This window comes from Limanda limanda, chromosome 17 (assembly GCF_963576545.1).
Source record: "Limanda limanda chromosome 17, fLimLim1.1, whole genome shotgun sequence".
Taxonomy (NCBI): Eukaryota; Metazoa; Chordata; class Actinopteri; order Pleuronectiformes; family Pleuronectidae; genus Limanda; species Limanda limanda.
This window is the reverse complement of record NC_083652.1, coordinates 9,372,617-9,400,210: the sequence shown is the minus strand read 5'-3', so window position 1 is coordinate 9,400,210 and position 27,594 is coordinate 9,372,617. Positions and strand designations below refer to the sequence as shown.

The window sequence follows — 27,594 nt, the reverse complement described above, 5'->3', positions numbered from 1 at the left end:
ACAGACACACCGCGTGTCTGCACACACTCAATTCACGCATCTCACATTCCCTCTCAGACCTTCGATTTTCTTGCCTATTCACACATTATGTTCGTGTTCTGCCAAACCCGCACTAAGACGGTGCGATGAGTTGCACGATATGCGGCTGAGACGAGTGCTGTGGGAATTTAAGCAGTCGCCCACATGAGAGATTACTGTGACAAACGATGACAGGCCCAGCTTCTCTCCCCCTCTGACTCTCTTTCCCTTGTCTGCCTCACTTTATTCTCTGCATCCCTCCGTCGGCTCCCCTATTTCCAAAATCTGCATTCGCTTTGAAGATGCTTTATTGGCTTGACAGATAACAATGCCATGATGCCAAGGCAAAGTGAATCTGGCATCGCATTTACCTCTCCCTCCCTCTTTCCCATATGTAAATTTAGTTCCTCAATTCATCTTAATTTGCTTTATTGGCATTAATGTTGCACAGCATTTCCAAATCCTCTAAACAAAGTAGAGCAACATTAAGCTCATTAAACATAACCTCTTTCTCAAGTTCCATCAATCGCGTCTTCTATCTTTCTTTCTTGAGACTGCACAACCTTAGCATAGATCCACTTTACCCCTTTCTCTCCCTTTCTTTTTCTCCACATGTATCCCTCCGTGCAATTTTGGGTAGGAGAGTCTGTTAGAGACTGAATGACGTCTGCCCTGAGCTGTGTGTGGCAGGATTCAGATGTCAGTTTGTGTAACCATCTTGGATGCGGGAAGGACGAGGCAGTGCTGTGCCTCTGGGCAGTGGTGGGCAGCCTAGACTTTTGGAGAGGAGGCGGGTGGGGGTGGGTTGTTCTGATGGTGACCTCACACACACCTCATCCTCAAGTAGACCGGAGCTCACTAAGCTATGACGTCATTTAAGGCAAAAGCCAGAGTTCTTCGATTAGTCATGTCAAGGGCTTCTGCCGAGAATGGTGTTCAGCGTTTCAGTTAATCTTCACTTGACCTTCACTTGAATCTTGCCCGACCTTGTTTGAAAGCAAAGCACACTGATGTGTAATAAAACTATCATTTCTTTAGAGGGATGAAAATCAAAATTGCAGAAATGATCTATCATTGGCAAAATTATTGCTCCATTTTGTATCCAAGTAGACCACTTTTAAAGTACAGCCTTAATCACCATGTTATTACTTCTGCCAAGAAAGAAAGAAAGAGTTTCACTGCTCTCAGCAGGATTACGCCAAAATTACGGAACCGATTTTATTGAAACCTGGTGGAAGGGTGAGGTATGGGCCAAGCAAGAACCCATTAACTTTAAGAGAGAATTTAATAAAGGGGGCAGATCCATGGTTTATTGGAGGGAGTGATCTTTATTTATTACTCTTTGGTAACAAATATTTAATCTACATCAGGGAATGGATATAGTATTTGATGTCAGTAGTTTGCAGAAAGCCTCTGTGTGCATGAGTTTCATTCTAGTGAGTGAGACAGAGTAACACCTCACCATCAAAACAAAACAAAGCAAACATGACTCTGTGACTGTGGTTTGATTTCACTGTGTTTCTCATGTCAACATGTGCATTGATGTGGCTTAGCTGTGACTTGCTGTCTGCCAGGATGTTCTGTGTGTTTGTTGACATTGATCCTATGATCCTCCAGGACACATACAGGCAAACAACAACACACACATACACTATGACTCACATTTTGGAGAGTTTGTCATCACGCAGGCCTAGGTTTGCTCGCCTCTGTTCTGTTCTGTCTTCGCTCTCCATTACCCATGGTCCCCAGTTGCCTTATTCACCGTTTCACATTGCACACACACACACAAATGAAACAGTAGCTCTGTGGGCGAGAGCTACTGAGCCGTGCCTGAACTACTTTCTGCAGACCTGTTTTAGAGTTGAGATATGATAGGAGCAAGGAGTAGCTAGTGGCAGGCGGCCAGCAGCACAGCCGTGACGTGGAGGTGGGGTGGTTGGAGGTTTTGGTGGAATGGGGAGGAAGTGGGTCAGGGTAGTGAGAGAGGCAGTATGTCGAGGGTCCCACAGGAAGAACTCCAGGGGAGAGAGAGTCATCCTCCATGTGTTCAGAATCAGGTTGAGTAGCTCAGCACTCTGGTCATACTAACATTTGACAGTCCTGTGAGACACAGACACTCTTTTTAGCCCTGAAATGTTGAGCTGCAGTATAACGTTGTGTTTGTCAGTGTGTGCACAAAAAGGCGACTTGTCACGCCACCACAATAGCAGCCAGAGGAAGACATTTTCTTGTGCTTCTTGACATAACAAGAGATCAGGCTGCTTGGAAAGTCCCTAGGGGTTTTGTCTGGATACTCATACATACTCACACACACACACACACACACACACACAAACTAATGAGATGATAGACATTGTTATTTCTAAGACTGCTGTATTCAAGGACACACTTAGGTAGTGCAGGAAAGCCCAAGCAGACACACTTCCTATTTACATTGCTTTAAGAGGTGGCCATCCATTGTCTATACCATTTATCTTTACACCGCAGGGAGCTGGAGCCAATCCCAGCTGACATTTGGGCTACAGACGGGGCACACCCTGGACAGATCACCAGTGAATCGCAACGCAAACATATAGAGACAAACAATGATTCACGCTCACATTCACTCCTACAGTCGTTTGAGAGTCTCCAATTAACCTCACCCCAGTTTCCGTGTATTTGGACTGTGAGGAAGCCGGAGTACCCAGAGAAAACCCACACAGACACTGGGAGAACATGCAAACTCCACACAGAAAACAACTGCACCACTGTGCTGCTTAGATTTAACCATATGATTGGAAATATAATTATCGCACAACTATACAAAATAGGAAGTCTAAAAGAACCACTTTACCATTTTAAAGCATTATTGTTTATGCATACTCCACTCAGTGGTTCACTGCAGTCCAACAGGCAACCTGAGAGCTCATGTTGCATTAATTGCCTCCCCAGAGTTGAGTTCTTCGCGTCTTGCTTTGAGTTGTCCCGTTGGCAAGCCTCTGGTGTGACGACAGTGACAGGAGGTAGAGTGTGTGTTGACATACCTCTGCCCTTCAGAGGATGTTGGGAGCCTTGTTTCACAGCCTGCCCGGCCCCAGCAGTTTCACCTTTCCATCAGGGAGTGTTTGACCCAGCCTGGGGCGACCAGTGGTACGACAGGAAAGAGGATGGGGGTAGCTGGGGAGGATCACCAAAATACCCTCACATCATCGCGGCAACAGTAGCAACAGGCAGCCCAGCCAGAAGCACACAAACACACACACACACACACACAGGAATACTGACATCTCTACCAGGAAAGACCCCAGGGGCTTTGAAAAGAGTGTTGAGAGCGTGTGACCCAAGAATGCTCAATCAAGGGGAAAGTGACGGCTGCATGTAGGAAAATATAGACTCTACAGTATATTTTAGAAAATAAGCCAGAAAGATGTTTAACAGAAAAGATTTAAGTGAAATAATCTTCATGACTAATTCATTTTTGTACCTCGAGGTCAACGGCGTTATGATTTTAAATTTAAATTTCAATGGTGTGTGAAATGCGGCCTATGAAACCCACAGTTTGCCTGCTTGGTTATGATGGAGAGGCTGAGGATAGCAGCATGTTGTCTTGCCTGGTCGTCCAATTAATTGTAACAGCATTGTAATGGGACATGAGATTACTCCTCACACACTTTGACCCTCTGTGGCTTCTACTTTCCTAAAGAAGGCCTGGAAACAACCCACAGATCTGAACAGACCCCCCATCCCTTCTTACCCCTGCAGTGTCTGCAAAGTCAGCTGAGCTTTATACACACACATATCCACAAAATCCCAGTCAGTATTCATGTCCATCTGGCTGATTTTGCAAATCAGAGGATAGATCAAATGTGGTTTTGTTCTGTTTTTAAAAAATAGACCTCTTAAGAGTTGTGTTACCTTGGTTTCTAGGTTACCTCTATTCTCACACATAGGTAGCAACCCAGGTGGTCCCAGCACCCTTGGACACAAAAAAGCATCTGTTACGAGATCATTAAAGGCACTAACTAAAAATTTCACAAGGTATTTTCATCCATATTTATCTCTGAAGAATTAGGTGGATTACGTGATGTGGAAAATATCCTGGTGAGTACTAATGTGTCAGGTAAAGAGATAGAGGTCGTAAAAGAAGGGCAAAGGCAGAGAGTGATGATCATGTCTTTTCTTCAGCTTTGCATGAAGTGGCGTTCATTAACTGTGATGAGGTGCCAGGCGTCATCTGCCTCTGACCGTCAGGTGGAAGACAGATGGCTCTGAGGTGTTTCACTGTGGCTATCGTTGAACCACGCACTGGGGAGATCCATCAAACCTGTACAGGCAGTCACCGTCTACAGGGGAAGACATTCTCTCTCCTTCATAGGCTTGGAGGCCCTTTGGTCTTTGTATCTGTCTTTTTCTTTGACAGTAAAAAAAGAACAAGAGGTGTGGAACAAGAAAGAGCATCGAGATTACTCTGCTTTACTTGCATTTATTTCCTAATATAATCTAACATCACCACTGTCATGTCACCATTGTAATAGTTGTTCACAAAGAGAATATTCGTCTCTCTGAGTTTCAACAATGGCAGTCTACAGTAATTTGTGGAAAGATTTAGGTTTCATTTTAATGTAGTGTTCTCTGTGATATGCATTCATCAAGCCTATAACCATTTCATATGGATTTATGTTATCTAGCTAACCACAGACGTGTGTGGAAATAGGACAGCACTGTCTGTCTGCTTTCTGCCAGCTCGGCTCACAGACCTAAAAGCTGCAGAAGTTCAGCCATGTCATGGCATGTGGTGTTTTGAGCATCTATTTTAATACTTTCACCAGCTTGGCTCTCGCATGGGTTGTTGCAGAGCGATGGTCTCCTCTGAATTACAATAAACACTTCAATGACCTCGGAATTAGCTGGCCACCAATGCATGTTTCCCACATTGGGTCTCCCACATGATGAATATTTATCCAGAAAATCTCATTTGCAATTATGAGGTAACATGAAACCGGCTTTAAAATTCCTAAAACTGTTTTAGAGAGAAACAGGCCTCATGCAGTATACTATGATTTGTTTCAAGGGAATACCCCAGAAGGTCTCTGCCTTTACATGACATAATGCAATTTAAACTATAAGCAGAATAGTTAGACAAGTAGAATCTATTTTTAAATGAGCATAAAATTATTCCTGAGGCCATCAGCCTGTGATGAATACATTATGGGAAAAATCGGATCATCTTTACAATTTCAATAGTGAAATGTCAAAGAGGACACCACATGGTGGTCACTCACCACTGTAATATCACTGCTAATGGTAATAAAATAGCACCTTTGAAAACAGTATTGCAGTGTTTAGAAAAGTCAAAATGAAATAAAAACAAAGCCACAGCACCATTAAACCAACCAGAATAGGATAAAAGCAGGAAAATATACAAATAAAACATAGTGCAAAATGAAACATAAACATTTCTAAAACGCCTTTTTAAAAAGGAATTTATTTAAAAAATGTTACTGATTCTGTGGGTCTCACATCCTCAGACTGGGAGCTCCAGAGCTCAGGGCCCCTGAGTACCAAAGCCTGGTCACCTTTAATCTTTTGCACTTGAGAACATCCAGAAGGCCCCTTCCTTTAGACACAAGGATGCACACCAGCTCATAAGAGAGCAGCAGTTCAGCGAGTAGTGAGTAGTGAGTCAGTAGTGATTTAAGACAGCTAAAACATGAGTGATATGATGTATGATAAGCCAAGCAGTTGCATTTTGTACAAGCACCACTAACTGTTAACTCTACCTACATATTTTTATTTATTGCAATAGGAGCATAATAGCTTCTATGTGTATGAAGGTTTTTTACTGTCACAATTGAATGTATCTGTCTTTTGTAAAGCTGCTCTCTAATCTAACTCCCTCCCCTTCTAAACACAAGTGTTTTAGCTGTTTTTTCTTGAATTCAGATAAAACCTTAAGTCTAATCAAGATCTATTCCCCCCCCCCCCCCCATCCTTTTGTTTCCAGGATTGTTCCAAACAGAGGCAGGTGAGGAAGAAGACGGTGTCCTTTAGTTCAATGCCAAATGACCGCAAGATCAACAGCACAGCTGCTTGCATGGCCTTCATGTTGGAGGGTTGTGAGATGAAGAAGGTGCGCTCCAACTCACGCATGTACAACCGATACTTCCTGCTGGACCCAGACATGCACTGGCTCCGCTGGGAGCCATCCAAGAAGGATTCAGAGAAAGCCAAACTGGAGATCAAGAGCATTAAGGAGGTCCGTTTGGGGAAGAAAACTCCTGTTCTGCGCAGCAATGGTCTCTCAGATCAGTTCCCTGACGAATGCGCCTTCTCAATCATCTATGGGGATAACTATGAGTCGTTAGATTTAGTAGCCAGTACGGCAGACATTGTCAGCACCTGGGTTATGGGCCTGAGGTATCTTGTGTCTTATGGCCGGCACACTGTGGACATGGTGGAGTCCAGCCAACCAAGTCTGAGAACCTCGTGGATTGGCTCAGTATTTGAGCTAGCAGATATGGAAAAGGATGGACACATAGACATGTTTAGGGCCACCCAGATAATCAAGGGACTCAACCCTGGAATGAAAGAGTCTAGGATAGAGCTGAAGTTCAAGGAACTCCAGAAAGCTAAAGACCAATACGGAGAGGCAATAAACATGGACACCTTTGTGGAGGCGTACTGTGAGCTCTGCACACGGCCAGAGATTTTCTTCTTACTGGTGCAGTTCTCAAGTAACAAGGAGTATCTGGACAGTAAAGACCTGATGCTATTTGTGGAGGTGGAGCAGGGTGTAGAAGGTGTAACGGAGGACATGTGCAGGGATATTGTTCATAAATTTGAGCCATCCGCTGAAGGCAGAGAAAGGAGCTACCTCTCCATTGATGGCTTTACACACTACCTCCTCTCCTCCGAATGCCACATTTTTGACCCCCAGCACAAACGTGTGTGCCAGGATATGACCCAACCTCTGTCCCATTACTACATCAACTCCTCGCATAATGCCTCCCTTTTGGAAGACCATTTCTGGGGTTCATCAGACATCAGCAGCTACATCCGAACTCTAAGGATGGGCTGTCGCAGCATTGAGGTCATTGTATGGGATGGCCCTGATAACGAACCCGTGGTGTATGTAGGTAGTTCGGTTGCCTCACAGCTAGCTTTCTCTAAAGTCCTGGACATTATAAACCAATACGCTTTTGAGAGCTCTGAGTATGCGCTGATTCTCTGCCTGGTTGCCCACTGCTGTATCCCCCAGCAGAAGGTCATGGCACAGCATGTGAAGAAGATTATCGGTGATAAACTGTATGTTGAACCCCCCAACAAGGAGGAAAACTACCTACCCTCCCCTGAGAACCTCAAAGGTAAAATTCTACTGAAGGGTAAGAGGCTACCGCCAAGCAGCACAGATGCTGAAGGGGATGTGACAGATGAGGAGGAGGGTCTGGAAATGTCCCGGAGACTCGGGTCTGATGAGAGGGACCATATAAATGGCTCGGGCTTCAAGAGACTCAGACTGTGCAGGGAGCTGTCTGATCTTGTATCTCTCTGCAAGTCTGTCCAGTTCAGGGACTTTGAGATCTCGAAGAGGGACCAAAAATACTGGGAGATTTGCTCCTTCAATGAGGTAGATGCAAACAGGTTTGCCAATGAGTTCCCAGAGGAATTTGTCTGTTATAACAAACGCTTTCTCTCCAGGGTGTATCCCACACCTATGAGAATTGATGCCAGTAACATGAACCCCCAGGATTTCTGGAAGTGTGGCTGCCAGATTGTGGCCATGAACTACCAAACCCCAGGCTTAATGATGGACCTCAACCTTGGTTGGTTTCGGCAAAATGGCAACTGTGGGTATGTTTTGCGACCAGCGATCATGCGAGAGGAGGTGTCCTACTTCAGTGCCAATGCCCGAGACTCCCTTCCTGGGGTGTCTGCCCAGCTTCTTCACATTAAGGTCATCAGTGGACAGAATCTGCCCAAGCCTCGCGGCTCTGCTGCAAAGGGTGATGTGGTGGAGCCCTACATATATGTGGAGATCCATGGCATCCCCGCTGACTGTGCTGAGCAAAGAACGAAGACTGTGTCCCAGAATGGCGATAATCCTATTTTTGATGAGAGCTTTGAATTCCAGATCAATTTACCAGAACTTGCAGTACTGCGCTTTGTGGTGCTTGATGACGACTACATTGGAGACGAGTTCATTGGCCAGTACACCATCCCATTTGAGTGCCTACAGCCAGGCTACAGACATGTCCCTCTACAGTCTCTTACGGGAGAGTTCCTACCTAACACCACCCTGTTTGTCCATGTAGCCATCACCAACAGGAGAGGTGGAGGAAAGGCACATAAGAGGGGTCTGTCTGTCAGGAAAGGTAGAAAGGCGCGGGAGTACACCACCAGCAAGACCACAGGGATAAAAGTAGTAGATGAGCTCTTCAGGGCATCCACCCAGCCCCTCAGGGAGGCCACAGACCTCAGAGAGAATGTGCAGGTAAGGAACTACAGACTTAATGTATTTATGAGACATTGACACAAAATCATTGTTGATATTTTTCTGTTAAACTGGGTAATATGGAATAGGATTTTCCTTTTTCCTTTTGATTGCCTAAAACTGCTTTGTGATGATGGGGTTTATCTTGGCATAACTGGCCTACTCTATTTAGTCATCGTCGACACCCGTTTCCTAAATTTTTGTATTTTGTTGGATGTTTGTACGGGAAAAAGTAGATGTGTTTCTTTAAGAGTTCCAAACTGATGTAACTGTTTCTAATTTGACTAATTTCACTTGCTCTTGTGGATAGGGGCTTGTCTATAAGTGTGCTCAATTAATGTTGCAGAAGAGAGCTGTAATAAAGTGACATTGCTGTACAATTATAAGGTTTATGAATAGTGTAATCATTAATGAGGGACAATTACTGCCCCAGGGAGATGACTAGGTTGCTAGGCACTTAGTTCTCTACTCCTCTACTTGAACAAATGAAGATTAGTCACCATGGAGAATATTTGGCACATTAAAAGAATTAGTCTTTCAGTGCAGTTTATTATTTAATTTGTGATGACTGAAGGGTGTGATACAAAGCTTTTCTCATTTTCTTGCCTTCAAATTAGGGTTAGGGAGCGTTTTTTCATTCCCCCTTGTGTTTCTTGGTTGTCAGAGTTGCAGGCTTGGTCTTGCTCTGATAGTTTTCTAAACACAAAAAATCTTGCTGTGTTCACTTCACTGTTGACAACAGTGCTCTGTCTCCTCAGGGGAAAAATGTGTCAACATAATAGCGTTACATGTAAAAGACATTTAAAGTAAGTAGTTTGTAATTCTGCTTTGATCTAACAGTCAAACCCCCAAACAAGCTTTTTCTTACTTATTTAAGAATACACTTTAAACAGTCCTCTCATATAACATTCCAAAATACATAATTGCTTATGTGCAAGTATCAAAAAAAATTTGACAGTAATGTAAAAGAATGAAGGAAGAGATCATTATTTATTGGCTGATGTAGAAATAGTGGATTATAAAAAAGTTACTTGTCACAGTTGACCAGACAAATTTACATGAGCGTGAAGAATTAAGTGATTTCTCATTAATATAACAAAACATATTCATGTATTTATAGTTTGCTCATAAACACGTGTGTTACTTAAATATGTGTGGTAAAGAGTAGTTGACAAACCCCTGATATCTCACCAGTGCCCTGCTCTCTTGTGAATGATTGACTGACACAGACATAAAATAAACAAATGTTAATGTCTCATGTAAGGAGACATCAAGAAGCCACATATAGCTCTCCTTTTTATTAATGTAAGTCATAAATACCACGCTCTGTCCATCTGTCTTTATTGAACCGTAACTTCAGTCTAATGGCACAGCAAACAAAAGACCAGACCAAACTCAATGAGATGTGATAAGAGCGCCTGCAGCATTTTGTAAAGCATTTTTCAGTCGTAGAACAAGGCATGTTATGATCGTTTTACTCCCCAATACCCCAAGAAAGAGAGAAACATCTGCGTGTTCTAATGGGGAAAGTGACCCTATCAAATTCATTAGAGTAACATTTTAAAATTACAGCCTGATAAGACGCTAAGAAGAAGCCAATTTCAGTGTGAATTCGAGCAACTAATGAATAATCGTTATGGAAGATAATGCTGTGGTATTTTCTGGCCGAGCCAAAATTCATCTTGTTGGATTATGCCTAGTTTTTATGACAAATGGACACCATAGCAGTTTGATATCAGATCCCAATCTTTGCTCGGATGTGATCAGCACGGAAACATTTAATGAAACATGGCTCACTGTGAAGACAGCCCTGCAAATCTGACACAGACTAATCAAATACATCCTAACTTCTGTAAAACTCAACATTTCAGAGAAAGCCAAACTGGAGATCAAGAGCATTAAGGAGGTCCGTTTGGGGAAGAAAACTCCTGTTCTGCGCAGCAATGGTCTCTCAGATCAGTTCCCTGACGAATGCGCCTTCTCAATCATCTATGGGGATAACTATGAGTCGTTAGATTTGGACTCTTATTTAAACGTCTCTTATTTCAACAAACTCTTATTTAAAATGGAAATAATCAGACATGTCATGGGTCACAGGCTTTGAATCGTCTCTCATAATAAATGGCTTTAGAATTCAATACATATGCCAAGATGAAAAATGTCATCGGGTGGACAGATGATTAAATGTGAATCAGTGTTTTCAACCTGATCAAACAGCGTTGAATCCAAACCACACAACCCTCATGTTTGAAATGGAAATGTTTCTTTTTGAAATGAAGAGATCAAAGTTGAAGGGAATAAATGAAAGAGGTGAAGTTAAGAGGAAGGCTATGAAAGGGATAAATAAAGGTGGAATAAGGCCTTTGCCTTTTAAATGTAAAAGGTGTTGTGAAAGCTTTGTGGAGGCTATTTGTGTGGAGCCTGGTGCCGTGGATACAGAGGGCAGCAACATGGCCTGAGGCCAACAACCCACAAGGTAGCGACCAGACCGGAAACTTCTGAATCCCATGACTTGAAGCTAAGACTCTGCATTAACAAGAGATAGGAATATCTTTCATACCTAGCCATCCATTCATCCATCCATCCATCCTTTATCTTTACAGCTTAAACTTTGAGGGTTCGGGTGGGAATGAGCCAATGCGAGCTGACAGTGGGCGAAAGGCAGGGCAGGACAGGTCGCCAGCATATTCCAGGATTGACTATATTTAGAATGACTAGCTATCATTCACACCTACAGGCAATAGAGTCTCCAGTTAACTCGAGGTGAAAGTCTTTGTCAAACTCCTGACTCTGCTTGGTTAGCTGACAAGTGCGAACCATGGGCTATATTTAAAAATGGACGACGCATCTCCACTTCCTCCCGCTATATAGAACCGTAGCCAAACATCCTAGGGACAAATGTAGCCATATTGGGCATTTGGAGTCAGATTCTGCTCATCAAGGGATCAAACAGTGATGTCCTACCAATACACAGACTCAACCAATCATGAGTCAGTCTCTGCTGTCAATCATGCCTTTTCAGCCCCTTTTTTATAGCATTAAATAACTAATTAAAACCAATCAATGAACACTCGGACATGTGAGAAGAACTACCAATATTTGAGTAGTATTTAATTGACGTTCATGGTTAGATCCTGGAGCCGGTGTTAGGCGACAGTAGTAACCATATGCCACCCATCTTTTGTACCCTTGGTCACTGAAATCTATCCATCCAGAGCCATGAAAGCTATACATACACACATACGCACAAAAACACACACACACTTAAGATGTTGCCGTCAAAAGCATTATTTCACCCCACCGAGCTCTTTTATGATTCCTTTTATCCTCAAACAGCAAAGCGTCCAGGTGGCGTGCTTTGAATAACCACTGAAAGAAGAACTCCATTTGATTGTTAACAACACTGAGGAAATCCATGAACACTGAATAGTGGGCAGACATGATTGGTTGCCATGCCTCGTATGTAGAAGTCCACAGCAAATCAATTAATTCTGCAGCAGAGTGTGTGCTGCTGTCCGTGGACCTCATAAAGTGTTGATCCAGCTGGTGGAGAGATGCCCCGCCTGGAATTTATTTTTTATTTTTTGTAATGTGTGAGTGTGCCATCATGGGTCCATTCAGCACAACCCAACGCTGTAGGGAGAGAGAGAGGTACACAGATAGAAGCAAAAAGAGAGAGAGAGAGAGAGAGGGGCAAAGAGAAACAAAAGCAGTGTTGTAACCGGACACAGAGATCTCATTTGGGAATGTTGGAAGGGGAGTAAAGTGGGGGGAAGGGAGTAATTAAAAACACAAGCCTCTCATTGGCTTTTGTAACGCCATGGGTTGGAAACAATATGGCTTTTATGCTGCAAAAACATTTATGCATGTGGTCCCTCACACACATGCATGCAATTATATGAGGCATAATGAATGCTAATGACTTCAGCTCAGACCACACTGAGACATAAACACATACATGCTCACAATTCGCACACGGCCATAGTCACACACCGGCACGTATTCCAGAGCCTCGGTGCTGTCCCGCTTCCAACATTGTGTTCCTCCGCGGCCGTGCTTAACCGCCCCAAGAGGTGTTAACTATGGCTGAGGTTCAGAATACAGATGGCGACCGTATCCCCTGGCCACCCTCTCGGTCGACAGGAAGGTCAAGCCTCCCAGTGACATCCTCTCAGGTAGAGAGGGTGCTTGAGGGGGATTCTCCTGCGGAGCTGGAGGTCTAGCCCCGGGAGACAGCTGGTTTCCCACACTGCAGAATGTGTGGACAGATTCCTAAAATTCTACAATAGCTTGTACTGTCCCCTTTCTTCTCTTTTTATACCTTCTTATCTGACCTAATGCTTCTTCATCATCATCAAACTCACTCTTCTCCATGTCCTTGCAGTTCTGGCTCATCCCAGATTTCTCTTTTCCACTGCTTTTTTTTCCGTATTTCTCCGTCCCTTTCTGTTCTCCCAGCCTCCTTCTGTCACACTCGCTTTTTCATGCTGTCACTTAACCAAAGGGTGCTGTCTGAAAAACCAGCTTAAATTCCAATGCTGGCAGAAGAATGAAACGCTGTGTGGGACAGTTGCCTGGTTGCTGGAGCAGAGGACTTTGAACCCAGACGTGCAGAGACTCTAGTTGTGTTGTGGCTGGAAAACAGACAGCAGAGGTTGGAGACTGAGCCAGAGACAGAGAGGAAAACTGAGGCTGGCAGAACAGTAGAGATTAAATTGAGTTGCAGCTGCTCTTGAATATGGTGAACTGTCATTTAAATTGATGGTCAAATAGCCAAAGTTACTGTTGGGCTTGCGGGCAAATGCAGTGAAAAGAAATGATTCAATTGGGGGGAGACAATTGGCTGTGAACCAACTTCAGCTTGTTACATGGCAGTGATGACATTGGATATATTACTCGACTGGAATAAATGGAAGACATAAACAATTGGCACATAAATAGGATGAGATAATGGTTTCTGTCAGGGCTCCAAACCTGCAATCGACTGCCTTTTTTTCTTTGAATTTCAAAACGTCTGTTTGTTGGTATGTTAGTTGTTGGTTTATTTGTTAGCGGAGTTAAACTAACTATACAGATTTTCACCAAACCTGGTGGAGGGATGAGCTCTGGTCCAAGAAAGAATCCATTCACTTTTAGAGCAGATGTAGATTAATGGGTGGATCCAGGAGTATATTCATTTATATGTATTTTTTAATTCTTTACTTGGTGTTATGACAAGTAGAACATTTAGGTTATCAGGCCCGTCCATTATTTATTTTCCATTTCTGCTAAAAGAATGAGACAATCATGTGTATTGTTCACCCTTGGCTCAACTCTGTGCCATTCTAGTTTTATTCTCTGTAAAATGTTCAGTTGTCCATGTAAAAACTGGAGCATATTAAGAAGAATGCTTTGTACTGACTTAATATTTTAAGGTAAATGCAGAGATTAGGTAGGAAAAAGAGTGAAAGAAAGGTGAGAAAATACAAGATGAAAGTAAGAAAGAGAAGGATGAGCAGAATTTCATTGTGGGAAACTGATTTTGCCCAATTTTACTGTCGCCAAGAGAAACACTCACTGCGATCTTATCTTGTTTCTGGTCTGAGGGGAGTATCATGAGCACTCTGATTAAATCTCCTCACTCAAGGTCACAATACGTGTCATTGCTTTAGGACCACGATCACTTCATTTGCCAAGTACAATAACTTTACGGGGACAACAGACCCACTTATAATATTTATGTCAATTTAAGCCAGGTTCCGACCACTGGAGCTTTCCACAGGAACTGGGATCCTTTGCAGGAACTAGGCATTTCCACCTCAGGGAGCAGAGTCTAAATTTAGTTGCAGGGAAATCTTTTTATCCACAGAAAAAGTCCCTGCTCAGTGGGTTGTAGTTTACGAAAGTACAGGAACCTTCGGGTGGGACCTGGAGCACTGGCGATGCCTGGTTGATCGAGTGCTCAAGTGTTAATCTCAGCCGATTAATCTCTGCAATAGCTCGTAAAATCAGTTTCCTTCCTTTAAGTCTTGCATGTCAGGTGTTTAGACGACACTTAGTTACTGGTGCTCATCTCTTTTCAGATCAGCAACAGCCCAATTTAAATCTCCTCCATGTTTACCATTGTTTTAGTTATTTATTTGAACTGGAATATTTTAACTGTCTTTTTATTTGTGCATTTTTTCACTGCTGGTGTTTTTCTTCCCAGAATGCCACGGTGTCCTTCAAGGAGCTGTGTGGCCTGACCCCCGCGGCCAACATGAAGCAGTGCATCCTCACAGTGTCGAGCTGGCTGACGAACAGTGAGCGGTCACTGAAGGTGACGGTGGACCTGAGCGAGACCTACCCGACCATGGAGGCTCAGGGTCCTGTACCTGAGCTGCTGCGCAAAGTGTTCAACGCCTACGACATGGTAAGTGACCTGCACACACAAGAGAAGGTTTCACTAGTATGTTGAAATGACATGAATAGACCTTGACCAAAACTTTTTTTTAAGGCCGATACTGGTACCTATAATATGAAAGATACTGATATATCAGCTAATATGTAGATGTGTGTGCAAACAAATTGAAACCAGAAACCAGATTTAAATTAACTAGACCTGGATTTTCTTTCATCATTTTAGTGGTACACAGTCATAAATAACATTCCCCTCAACATGCCTTTCTTCATCAAGATCCATGAATTATTACTTGGGAAACCGGTGCAAATGTTGAAAAACGACAATTATAAAAGAATGTGAAAAAAACATGCCTGGATCCGGCCCCTGATCTGTTTTCTGTCCAATAGGTTTTGTGTTGAATTTCAATAAGTAGTAAAGTATAATGAAATGCAGTTCACATACTGCGGAGGTTGAATATGAACCAATTACAGACACACACGAAGGCTGGTGCTTCACAGTCAGATTCATTGAATGTATGATGAAAAGCAGGCTAACAAGCATGCGTGTGGGTATGCACGCAGGCAGCAGGTAACAGACAGAAGACAAGTATCAAGTGAGGTACTGGGGAGGAGAGGTTACAGCATGAAGAGCACACAGGGGACATTAACAAATGAGAGAAATGAGAAACGGTTCCGGTGGTCGGGAATCAGGTAAGCAGGTGGGTCTGGGAACAGAAAGACAGTCTGGGGACATGTGGTGTGTGGGTGGAGCATGACAAAAGACAGAACTGTGACAGGAATCATGAATATTGCACAGGTCTTCCTTTGAGACAATAACACTCTTGTTATACTGCGTAGCTTCTCGGTACATTTCTACTTCAGATAAAGATTAAAAAAAGGCACTCAGGCTTTCAAGTATGATATCAGAGGCTGTCCTGTCTCATGATACTGTGATAAGCACTTCCTGCAGATATCTGTAGGTGCTGTGCTCACAAAAATAAAACAGGAAAAAGCCTCCACAAGGCAGATGGTTATCTTGCTCCCTCAGTTAATGGCGGATTGTTTAAAATTTGATTTGCTGGATGTGTTTTTAAACTCATCTCAAACCACCTATTTGATTAGTCAGATTGTCAGCTGAGGCTTCTCATTGTATAATTTCACACGTCCCTCTCCATCCTGTCTCCTCTCCTACATGAACACTGCATTTTTCACCACTTGACATCGGCACAGCCCAAAAGGGCTTTGGAGGACTCTGTCTGTAATTAGTAATCACACGCTGTTTCTACTCCCCTCTCCTCCTCCTTTGTGAGGCCTGGTGGGAGCTAGGCGAGTGGGTCACTAGCAAGGGCACGAGGTTGCTGCGCCCCTGCACTCCTCCTCCTGCTGCTCACACCAACAGAGGTCCGTGACATCAGCAGCGACGCGGCGTGCGGCTCCCAAAATGCATCTGCTTGGGCTTTTATTAAGCCATAACCATGCAGGAGGCTTCCTGGTGCTGTCGGAGCAACTCTCACGCTCCAGTCCACAGTAGACGCTTTCTGGGGACAAACTGAGCTTCACGCCCAGAAACGAGAACATCCCATTCTACACACATTCACACCCTTTAATCCCCCCCCAAAAAATAACAATTGTCGTCCATTTTACCTGATTGGGTGTTTGGTACTTAATTGATAATGATGATTAATAGTCTGTTTTGTAAGCTAATTAATAAGGACATCACCAAAATGTCCAAAATAAAGTCTTTCAGGTCTTGCCGCTCTCCCCTCTCTGTTCATTTTCAAGTGCATAATAATATCCCTGCACCTTGTTCTCTCTCTATATAAGGATGCACGTACACTAAACCAAAGTCCTGTCCTGAGGCTCGGGTATGTTTGGGTTCGTGGGTTTGTGTTTGCTTCCCAAAGACTGGCTTTGTTGGCATGCTCCCCACTCTAGAACAGATGACCCAGTGTGTGTGGGTGTGTTTGGTGTGTATGTGTGGTGTGTGTGTATGTGTGTGTGTGCGTGTAGATGCGTGTGACCTCATAGCAACATTGCTGCCAACATCAGGCCGTTTACTGTAGCGTATCAGTGTGCAATGTGTGTCCTTGCTCCCCTTCATGTGGCTGTTATAAGGCTGAGCTGAACATGAGGCCAGTGAAGCTCATGTGCACAAATACACGAAATGCACACTGATGTTGTATGTTTGAATTACAATAGTGCCATGATCTTTAAATTCAAAATGTACCAAAAAAGCTTGAACATAAAACAGCAGTTGTTTATGTACATACGAATAAGGTGTCCATTTTGTCCATTAATTTTGACTCTTCTCATGGATAACTGAACAAATGTGGACAAAGCACTGCACCATACTTTTATATTTAGAGGATAAAACTGAAAGGACACACAGCAAGAGCATTCCTCCACCAAGGACCAACACAAACCACATTAACATTCATTAGATCTGGAATTTTATTTCGCTCAGCATCAAATTTGATACACTCATACACTCATCTCATTAGCATACCTGTTTTTTTGTCGTCAACATCCATGAATTGGAATTGTAGGTTTTGTGTAACCCTGCTAACAACCACAAAAAACAAACAAGCCGAGTCAAAAATATAACAACTTTGGCAGAGGTAAAAAGAACTTGGGACTTCTTTTTAGACTCATCATTTGCAGCAGCCACAAAGGAAGAAATCCTCTACAGTAGAGGCAGACGTGACCAGAATGCAGCGTCGCTTCAAGACAAGCTGCATCCAAGTCTATTCTCTTTATTCAATGGAAATATTTGTTGTTTGTGTTACTTCTACTACTGCTACCATTCATTTCACAGTTCTGACGTCCATTCTGTGGAGGTTATGGAAGAGATTCATGGAAATGTAGATTCATCGGATACTTAATGCATTAAACATCAAAGCCTCTGCATTTTTATGATTTTACTTGAGGTTTCAAACGTCCCCTTGAGGAAGGGACCGTCTAAACTGAGCTCACTTTACAAAACTGTCTGCACTGAGACCAACTCTCATTAGGATAGCAGAACAAGAAACGGCATGCACACGCACACACACACACACAGTTTGTGCAGAGTCCACTTCCTGTCTCCCTGCAAACAGGAGTGTGAAACTTCATTAGCTTCCTCCTTGGCGCTGGAGGGCGGGTCCAGCTGCTTCTCCTCAGCCTGTGGGATGAGGTTTAGGGCTCAAACTACACCACACTGTGATGTCAGATGCAAATGTGGGGGTGAAAATAGGAAGCGGCATCTCTCCCACGCTTCCCTTTTTCACTGGTGGTACCAATACACATGTCAATTCAGTGCAGATATGCCTGGAGTTAGCTTTAAATCTCCATCCCACCATGTCGAGCAGAGAAGAGAGAGATACAGACATGCACACGAACAGACGCGTGTTTATATATAAACAGACTCAAAGATACAGATTTGATATGCAGAGAGGAGCTGGAAAGCAATCAGGCCAGATTGTTACACTATACTGGTATGTACAGGCTGGTGATACAAGTTGTACAAGAGAGTGAGGATGCTGGAATAAATATTGAATGAATAAGAACATACTGCACAGGCAGAAGTGGTTTTATGTTCATATACCGAGAGCACATTGATTTATCGACTGACCTATATGAGCCTTTTACATATAAAGCATTAATGTTTGCATAGATCAAATTGTTTACAGCATAAATGTTCATGTTCAAGTTCATGTTTATGTTCATGTACTTCAAGTTGTATATACTTGGTTGACTTTATGTTTTATTTCTAGTCATAATTAATTATAATAGGTTTATGATTAAACCCTAAAATATATAAAGCCTCAATTACATGTGTTTATCATAAGGATTTTATAATAAAAAATTAAACATTGCCAAATTTCCTCTGGTATATTGGTATTATTTATTCATTTTTTCCTATTTTAATATCTTTATCAGTATTGGCATCGGCCCCAAATTATCCATATTGGTTGAGCTTTAATATGTACAGTTTATATTATCAGTTAAATTCTGTTACAGAGAAGATATGAGAAGACAAAAATGTAAGTTCTAATTTCCATTTTGCAAACCCATAAAGTTAAACATTATAAACTGACTGCTTTGCTTTTCCCTATGAAAATGGCAAAATAAATCCCTGCTATGTTGTTTACGTGCTGGCTTAATGGGATTAAGAAATCAGATAAAGATATTTACATGACAACACCGTTTCCTTAAACCTGTGCAGGCTTAATTGTTAATATGTCTGTAAACATAGCAGCTAAGATCTCTGCTCAAATACAACTAAATGAGGCCTGGCTGTTGAAGGGATCAAATCTGTTGGGTTCTACAGGAACAGAACGACAAAAGAAACACCTCCGATTATTGTATATGAAATAACTTTGCCCTGTGTTTGGCTGGGCCTCTGCTTTGCTCTCCAGGATGACTGTTGCAATGCTGAGATGCAAACTAATCCTATGCAAACCTGTTTTTTTATAGATGATCCAAACCAGCAGAACACTGATCGAGTCGGCTGACGTGGTCCACTCCAAGCTCACACAAGCACAACGGGCAGGTACGTTTCCTCACTCAACACCAACCCTCCACTGCTGCAACTTCCCATCCATCACTAGTGTCATTCATAACGTGATGCGTAATCCAAGTTTTATAATCTTTGGTTTTTATTTGAATGATATATTCGAGCTTATTCTGTTTTAGAATCTCTGATGACATTTCCGAAAATCATCAGCAGCATCAGTGTCGAACAAGGCAGGATAATGTAGATCTGTCTGCCACTGTGCGCCAGATGACTCACAATTCAAGGATAAAGATTTGTGTCAGACAAAATCCATTATCTCCCTCACTGGCATTTCTTACTTATTTGTTTCAGAGAAAAATAAGATCCTAAGACACAAAGCAACCTTAAATCAGTTGAGGAGTCAAATATTTTCTGCTCTTCTCTTTTAAGAATAGAGTGGCTCGTGTGCTATTCCTGTGTAAATCTGCGTGTAACACATCTTCTTGCCCTAATAGAGTGAGTGTAGAGTATCCGCTCCTTCAGCATCTCCATCAAAAACAGTGACTGCTGATAAAGCAGGCCATCGTTAATGAGTTTTCACTGTGTAGTTATCATGTCAGAGGGAAGGTTAAAAAAAAAAAATGCTTCACCCACACTACTGCGTTTTTGTTTGAAAATGTATCGACAACAGGCATCGGCCTCGGCTACCAGCGCAGAACCCAACACAGGGAGAGGTGGGGATGAGAAAGAGGGATCAAATTGAAAAGGCGTTTTGTCATCGTTTAAGATATTTCTTTAAAGGGCGTTTGGTGTAAAGGGTCTGACCTTTTAGGTGAAACTGTAAGACTCACTATAAAAAGATCATCAATAAGAGAGAGAATCACAGAATCCTGTGCCTTGTCTTCCCGAGCCTCTTTTGCATTCAGCACTAATTGTTCCTCATTTGCTTTGCTTCTTTACCACACATCAGTGCCTCCGCTGAAGAACTCCTCGAATAGGAGCACATTCATTTTATATGTTTGTGCCTCATTGTAATGCTGTATGCACATAGTATGAAACTGACGGATTCAGGCCTGTAATAGACCTCACAGCAGTGTGAGTGTAAACGCGGGAAGCCATTTGTAGTTTGTGTGTGTTGTTGCTTTGCATGATATACCCAAAGTAGGCAGGGGAGGCTCGCTCTGTGGCACATGCCAATCCAATATCCTGAGGCTGATAAGCCAATTTAAAACCACTATACCCAGCTTTACTCCCTGGCTTCCCACAGAGGCAGGCATGTGCATTGCTCCCTCTCCACCCCACCACAACCATCCTAGTTGATATTTGTGCTGTGTGGTTACCCGGGGATGTGGGTTGAGCCGTGGGAGCTTCAATCACAAAGCTGTCCCCCTGGCTCCAAGGTTCCCGAGCTCGTAGCTCGAGGCATCTTCAAACTCGTCGAATGCACATCACTTAAACCCCACACACAGCCGCGACCACACGCTCAGCAGTGGCAGTAGCTGGATACCAGAAGGCAGTTGCTTGGCTAACTGCTGCCGTCAGGTGAAAACCTATCAAAATGTCAACAATTTTGGAACCACTGTTGGAAAATCAAACTGCGAGCTGTAATTACATGTCTTTTGAAAGGGCTTCAATAGCCCGAGGGGTTTGAAGTATTTTTTGGAGGGGCATGTCATCCTCCAACAGAAGTGAAAACAAAGCAATTCCTCAATCTCGAGTTACCATAAGAGCAGCAGCCTTATGTAACAGCGATACAATGAAACGGAGGGGCTGCAGCGACAGCCCTGAGGGGCCTCAGCTGCAGGCCAAACATAGCACTTTCCCTATCGCCCGCTCCCACTCCCCTGCCCCCGGCGCTCACACGCACGCCTCCGTACAAACCACCGCCATTCTCAAACCAACATCACTTCCATGTCCGCTGATCCATGCGTCCAAACATCCGCTGTACTTTTGATAGCGATAAGTGAGGCAGAAGAAAATAATAAAATTAAAAATATGATGCACAGATAGCAGCCGTTTCTCTGCCATAATGTGGCGTTACAGCAGGCTGCCAGAAGAGCAGATGCCCAAACACTGTTTGCCAAATTCCAATTACTTACCTCTTCATGTATAAAAAGAGCTACGAAATGCGACCTATCGCTTCAAATCAAAATTGGGAAATAACAATTTTAAACTCTAAATTAAATTGAACCTTTTAGGCCTCAGGGAATATAAGTTCTGAATTGATATTGGCTCATAAGACAGAACGGAGTGAGTCTAACAGCAGTTTTTCATAATTACACTGCGATTTCAGGCTCATGCACAATAGTCACATCTCAGAACTGCCCATCATTTTACCTCGCTAATATATAACATCTACATCATTACACGGAGCACTAAGTATAAAATACTGTCCATTTACGAAGCATATGTAAATTGGTATCTGTGCTTGTGATGCATGAATCGCATTTAAGAGAATTGCAAGATGTAAGAATTGCTTGATGGAGAAAATATGTCAACATTTTTAGATCTACGATAATAATAATCTCCCTCCAGCTCTAATACACCAATTGTTTTTCGATATGAATTCAGACACGTCCTGCTTCTCCTCTCAGCGTGCTTTCTGTCCTCTCCATCTGCTTCCCGTCTCCTCAGGTCCCTGTTGGTCTGTGTACGTGCCGCTGTTTTTCCTTGCATAAATATTTCACAATTGTCCATCGAGATTCAATTGTTGTTATTCACTGCAAATGAAATACCTCTATCTAGCAGTCAGTATGTTTATTGAGTTATGTAAGTTTTTAAAAAACTGATAAGCTGCTTGAGACCGTGAATAATTCATTGTGACAGTGCTTCAACTTGACCTCCATGTTGCTGAATGTGTGACGGATAGAAAGGTTGAGAGGGTTGAGGACAGCCACTTCAATCTAATTTTTAAAATGACAAAGTCAGTGGATCTAATAAAACGATACACAGTTCCACCTGTCTCCTGGCACGAAGGCTACAGGTCGAGCCTTCCTCCCTAAATGGGTTTTCTCCCTATTTTCTGTCATCTTTGACTTGTTTAGCCTGTGTCTCGGTTCATTATGAGCATTCCTCATCCTCTGGAGAACGGGAGAAAAGCCACCAGGACATTTGGATGAACTCGTAGCTCCCCGACAAAACACTCCATCATTCTTGGCGGCTCGGTAGGGCACGAGTTCACCTCTTTTGACAGACTGACAAGCTCTGAATGCTCCCGTCAGAAGGCGACTCGCAAGCCCCACGAATTTGAACAAACTGACGTTGACAAGAGCAAAAAGGCTGAATCGCAGACAGATGATCGGCGAGTGGGAACAAAATATAGATAGATTTTGCATGGAATTTGGTTTTTGTCTTTATGATCGATCTGAAAGCCAAAAGGTGTAATTTGGACGTAATGGCAGTGTGAGAAGTTGAAAAGGTGCTATTAGAGGACGGGCTGTCAGTATCAGAGAGGGAATGTGGGAGAGTGTGTGTGAGGCCTTTGATTGAACTTGACACTTAAGCCCCAGTCATTAAAAGTGTTCTGTGCTCATCAGCTAAATGCTGTTGTGACAAAGCCATAATCAAAATGACACGCTGGTGGCGGTTCTGAAACGAGGGACCTGAACTAACCTCTTACCTCCTCACTTGCCTCTAATTCTCAATATGAGCAACATGAAAATGACTGGCACGTCGGCGGATTCATCACTCGTAGCGTGGACAGAAAATCTGGATGGACAGTTTTGGACCCCTGTGTTTCTTTCATTTCCCAGCTGCCCCAGCCTCTGTTTCCTCGTTTCCTTCCCGTGTTAAGTTTATGCCCAGTCATTATTGCAGCTAATCAGTTCAATTTGGGCGGTGAGGCTGACGTGTTGATGAGGATGGAGAGGTGCTTGATGATCCCCCCCCTGGGCACTATTGATGGCCCTGCATCACACACACCACTAATAGGGGACCAGATAGACAGCTGGGATGCACACACTGGCACCTCCAGATGCTACCATTGTGTGTGTGTGTGTGTGTGTGTGTGTGTGTGTGTGTGTGTGTGTGTGTGTGTGTGTGTTCTGGTAATCATCACACCGCGGGGACCGGTGACTGTTTACACAGTCACGTCATGGGGACCGGTTGCGGTGTGGGGACCGAAATGCCGGTCCCCATGAGGATTACCCTTTTAAATGAATACTAGAGCTACTCTGAAGGTGCCTGTGAAGTTTGAAGCATTGGCCCATATTACATGTTTTTTGGTAAATGTTAGTGTGTGAGCATTGCTCAGTAGTGTCCCTACTTTTTCTAGCTAGTACTGCACCCACTGCTTCACACACACACATCTTCCAAATATGGTTGGGTGCCACCCACTTCCTGGTCCCCATTAGTAATGATTAAAGCAGCGATGACATTTTCAGCAATCAACAGTAAAAGAAGACTTTTTGCTGGAGAAACTAGCTAAGAAGATAAGAACTTGTGCAGAGGAGCAAAAGTAAGACATAAGGTAAGCACAGTTGTATCTTAAATAAGTATAAGCAGTGTTGAACCCTCAAATTACATTAATTACCATTACCTAGCTAGCATGATTAATAGCTCTGATTAGCTACAAAGGCTAAGTGTATGACCTCAAATGTTTTACTGCGTTTCTCTAACTACTTGCAAGCATGATGCATATGTGAAGGAGTTTATGTGCAGAGGAAATGTAACCTGGCTGCTCTGGATAACCTCTATTTGGAAGCTGGTTATGAACAGGCCCTTTAAACTTTTCTTATTTAACAATGGGCACGTTCATGTGGAAGAGGCAGAGCAGGTTATTAAAGCATCATGGTCAGAGGCATACATCTGGAATTAAATGATAGAAGGAGGATTCAGAGCCGGCGAGTAGGAAAGTTCATAGTGTTTTTAACAGCTCACAGACGTGAGACTGGGAGAATAAAAATATCTCAGCATGAAAAATCTCCCTTTTGACTCTTTGTTGATAATGTGGACATGTCCAAATGCTTGTAACATTGGTGTACATGCAAAACAAAATACAATGACTATTATTTTGCCATCATCTTCGATGTGCTGTAAACAAAAATACTATGCTCTCTGCTACTGAATGTGTACATCATGTCATGCCTCTGGCTTGCTCTACCCAGGCACGTCCTCCTGTCTGAATTCTCCTGCTGTTTTCTTTATATGTGAAAGCCATACTCCTTCACAATTATTCAGACATTATCATTTCTCATTTAAGCTGTTTTCAGGCATGACCTGCAGGTAAAATCCAAATAATTGGCTACAGTATTGACCCAGTTTACCTTTCACACATGCACAAGACAGATATAAAGTACATATATGTTTGTATGTGTGTAAAGTTTATGCAACAACGCACAAGAGTATGCATCACCCTGTAGGCAGAAACTATACTCATGACAAAGAGTAAAGGAGAAGGTTTCTGTAGTTGAATTTTGCAAGAAAAACAACCCTCATGAGGATTGAGGCAACAACAGCAATTTTTAATACCACCAGTCTTACTAAGCAAGTAAACAATTTTTTTTTAATCTTTTCCTGCAGAAATGGCACCATGCATCAGCCCCTTTCAGGATGCAATTCAACATGTTATTTCACAGACTGACAAAATCTGCAAATTAGAGGTCCAGTATATTAATGCAGTAAAAGGTGAGGTGGTATCTGCTGTAAATTATCAATAAATAATTATCATTTAAAATCTAAAGAAAAGCTCCAGAATACATTTAATATGGACTAGAATGCTGGTCAGTTTTGGTTTGTTTTGTATTATATATCAGCATAAACTCATTGTTAACAAATATAATTAATGGATCTTTATTGAAAATGTTTTTATTGTTTACAGGACGTGGCGTATTTGCAAAGGGTACAATTTGTAAAGGAGACTTTGTTGTACAATATAGGGGGAAGTGATGCAGAATCACAGAGAAGGAGAAAACTTTACCACCCCTCATGTGCTGCATTCATGTTTGCCTTCAAGTGGAGAGGGAAAACATGGTGGTAAGACTTAAGAATACCTAAACTAGACTCCATATACTATACTAAGCTCTACTACGTGGGTCTCTGATTTTATCGTGATATATTGTGACATTTGTATTTTTTCTTTTCCAATTTTTCCAATTTCTCAAGTGTTGATGCCTCCAGAGAAGATGGCTCAATTGGGCGACTAGTTAATGATGAACACAGACGTCCTAACTCGAAAATGAAAAAAATGTATGTTAATGGAGTACCCCACCTTTGTGTATTTGCCCTGGATGACATCAAAGAAGGAGAAGAAATCACATATGATTATGGAGGTGAAGACTGCCCATGGCGAACACAAGTATGTTGCAAACACAGTAAATACAATGAGTCAAGTATGACAACATTTTAGTAGAATGAGAAATATGTGGAACTAATTTGGCTGTATTCATATTTGCAATAACCATGTACACTATACATATACAAAAAATACCAGGATTGACACAACTTGTTTGGATTTTAAGCTGCAATGCATGAGTGACCACTAATTATAGTGAAAATAACAGGAACATGTAATTACAAACAGGAATCTGATTTACAAAAGTTTTAAGGAGCTATTGAAGGTCAGTTTAGATTATTATAGATATTATGTTACTGCACTGAATGATCCTCTTTTAACACTTCATCCTAGCAGGGTTGTCTACAAACCTCTGCTAGCAGCCTGAAGCTGTGCTTTTGATTTATATGTGAAATAGTGCAGCGTGTCCAAGCTTTTCAATTTCCATTGGATGAATGGAAATGTCATTGATTCACCTGCATTAGCATAGATGAGATTATGATATTATAGGTTTGTCACTTTAGTGACTGCAAGCAATAGCTTTGGTTAATTTAGGATCTCAACAATGTTTTTACAATGACATCTCCAGGAAAACCTTTTGTCGCTTCTGTTTAAATCGAATACTACTGATGACGTGGCGGGTTTTTGCGATGACCACTGATTATGTAATGGCTCTTGAAGGGCTGTCCCAATTTGATGGGGAAGATTTCAACCACTACCCCTTATAACTGTTTCAAGGGGCAAGATAACCCTGTAAAACAAGGGATAGGGTTAGGGAGAAGGGGCGGAATGGGTTCGGGCATAAGCACAAAGCATTGAAATGCTATTACTTTATATGGTAAAGAATCAGGGTCATATTCTAAATGTATTCAGTCTCGCTTATGACATGGATGTAATCTGAAAACTTTGTCTGAATAGAAATATTACAATATAATAGAAGTTAATGTTTGGAACGTTTTACTTTTGTTTACAGACGACCAGCATCACTGTTGACACCATGGAGGAGGATGACTCTGATCCTGTTCACTCAGAGAGTCTGATAGATGGTGCCTTTGCGCCAAAGACCACACCTGAAGAGGTAAGTTCATGTCCATCACTATTTTTTCATTATTTTGTTACTCTATGTTCAGAGTTCGTGTAGAAACTGTGTGTGAACAATTAGGTTAAACTGGTCCCCACAATGAACTATAATGTTGGGTGTAAAATGTCCCCACAAAGCCTGTGTTAAGTTATGTGAATGAGAAAGAGCTTCAATGGTCAGAAGTAATGTAAATTGGTATACAATGACATTTCAAGTCATACATCTTGAAGGTTAGTGTTAGAGCTATATTCATGCTAGATTTCAAACCTCACAGTATTTTCTTTCTTGATAAATTATCACTCTACATTTTGGAGTCACGAGGTCCCCACAAGACACCTTCTGACAGTGTGTAACCACAAAACACCTTCTGAGAGTGTGCAAGTAAAAACAGTTTTTGAAAAGTTAGATGAAACTGGTCCCCACAATGAACTTTAATGTAGTGTGTAAAATGTCCCCACAAAGCCTGTGTTAAGTTGTGTAAACGAGAAAGAGCTTCACTGGTCAGAAGTATTGTAAATTGGTATACAATGACATTTCAAGTCATACATCTTGAAGGTTAGTGTTAGAGCTATATTCATGCTAGATTTCAAACCTCACAGTATTTTCTTTCTTGATAAATTATCACTCTACATTTTGGAGTCACGAGGTCCCCACAAAACACCTTCTGACAGTGTGCAAGTACAAACTGTTTTTGAAAAGTAAGATAAAACTGGTCCCCACAATGAACTATAATGTTGTGTGTAAAATGTCCCCACAAAGCCTGTGTTAAGTTGTGAGAACGAGAAAGAGCTTCACTGGTCAGAAGTAATGTAAATTGGTATACAATGACATTTCAAGTCATACATCTTGAAGGTTAGTGTTAGAGCTATATTCATGCTAGATTTCAAACCTCACAGTATTTTCTTTCTTGTTAAAATATC

The 27,594-nt window shown here is 42.3% G+C and overlaps 1 pseudogene; it reads left to right on the top strand.

The window, feature by feature from the left end:
* LOC133022946 (uncharacterized) overlaps window positions 1-27,594 on the top strand; it is a 151,237-nt pseudogene that overhangs the window by 102,177 nt on the left and 21,466 nt on the right.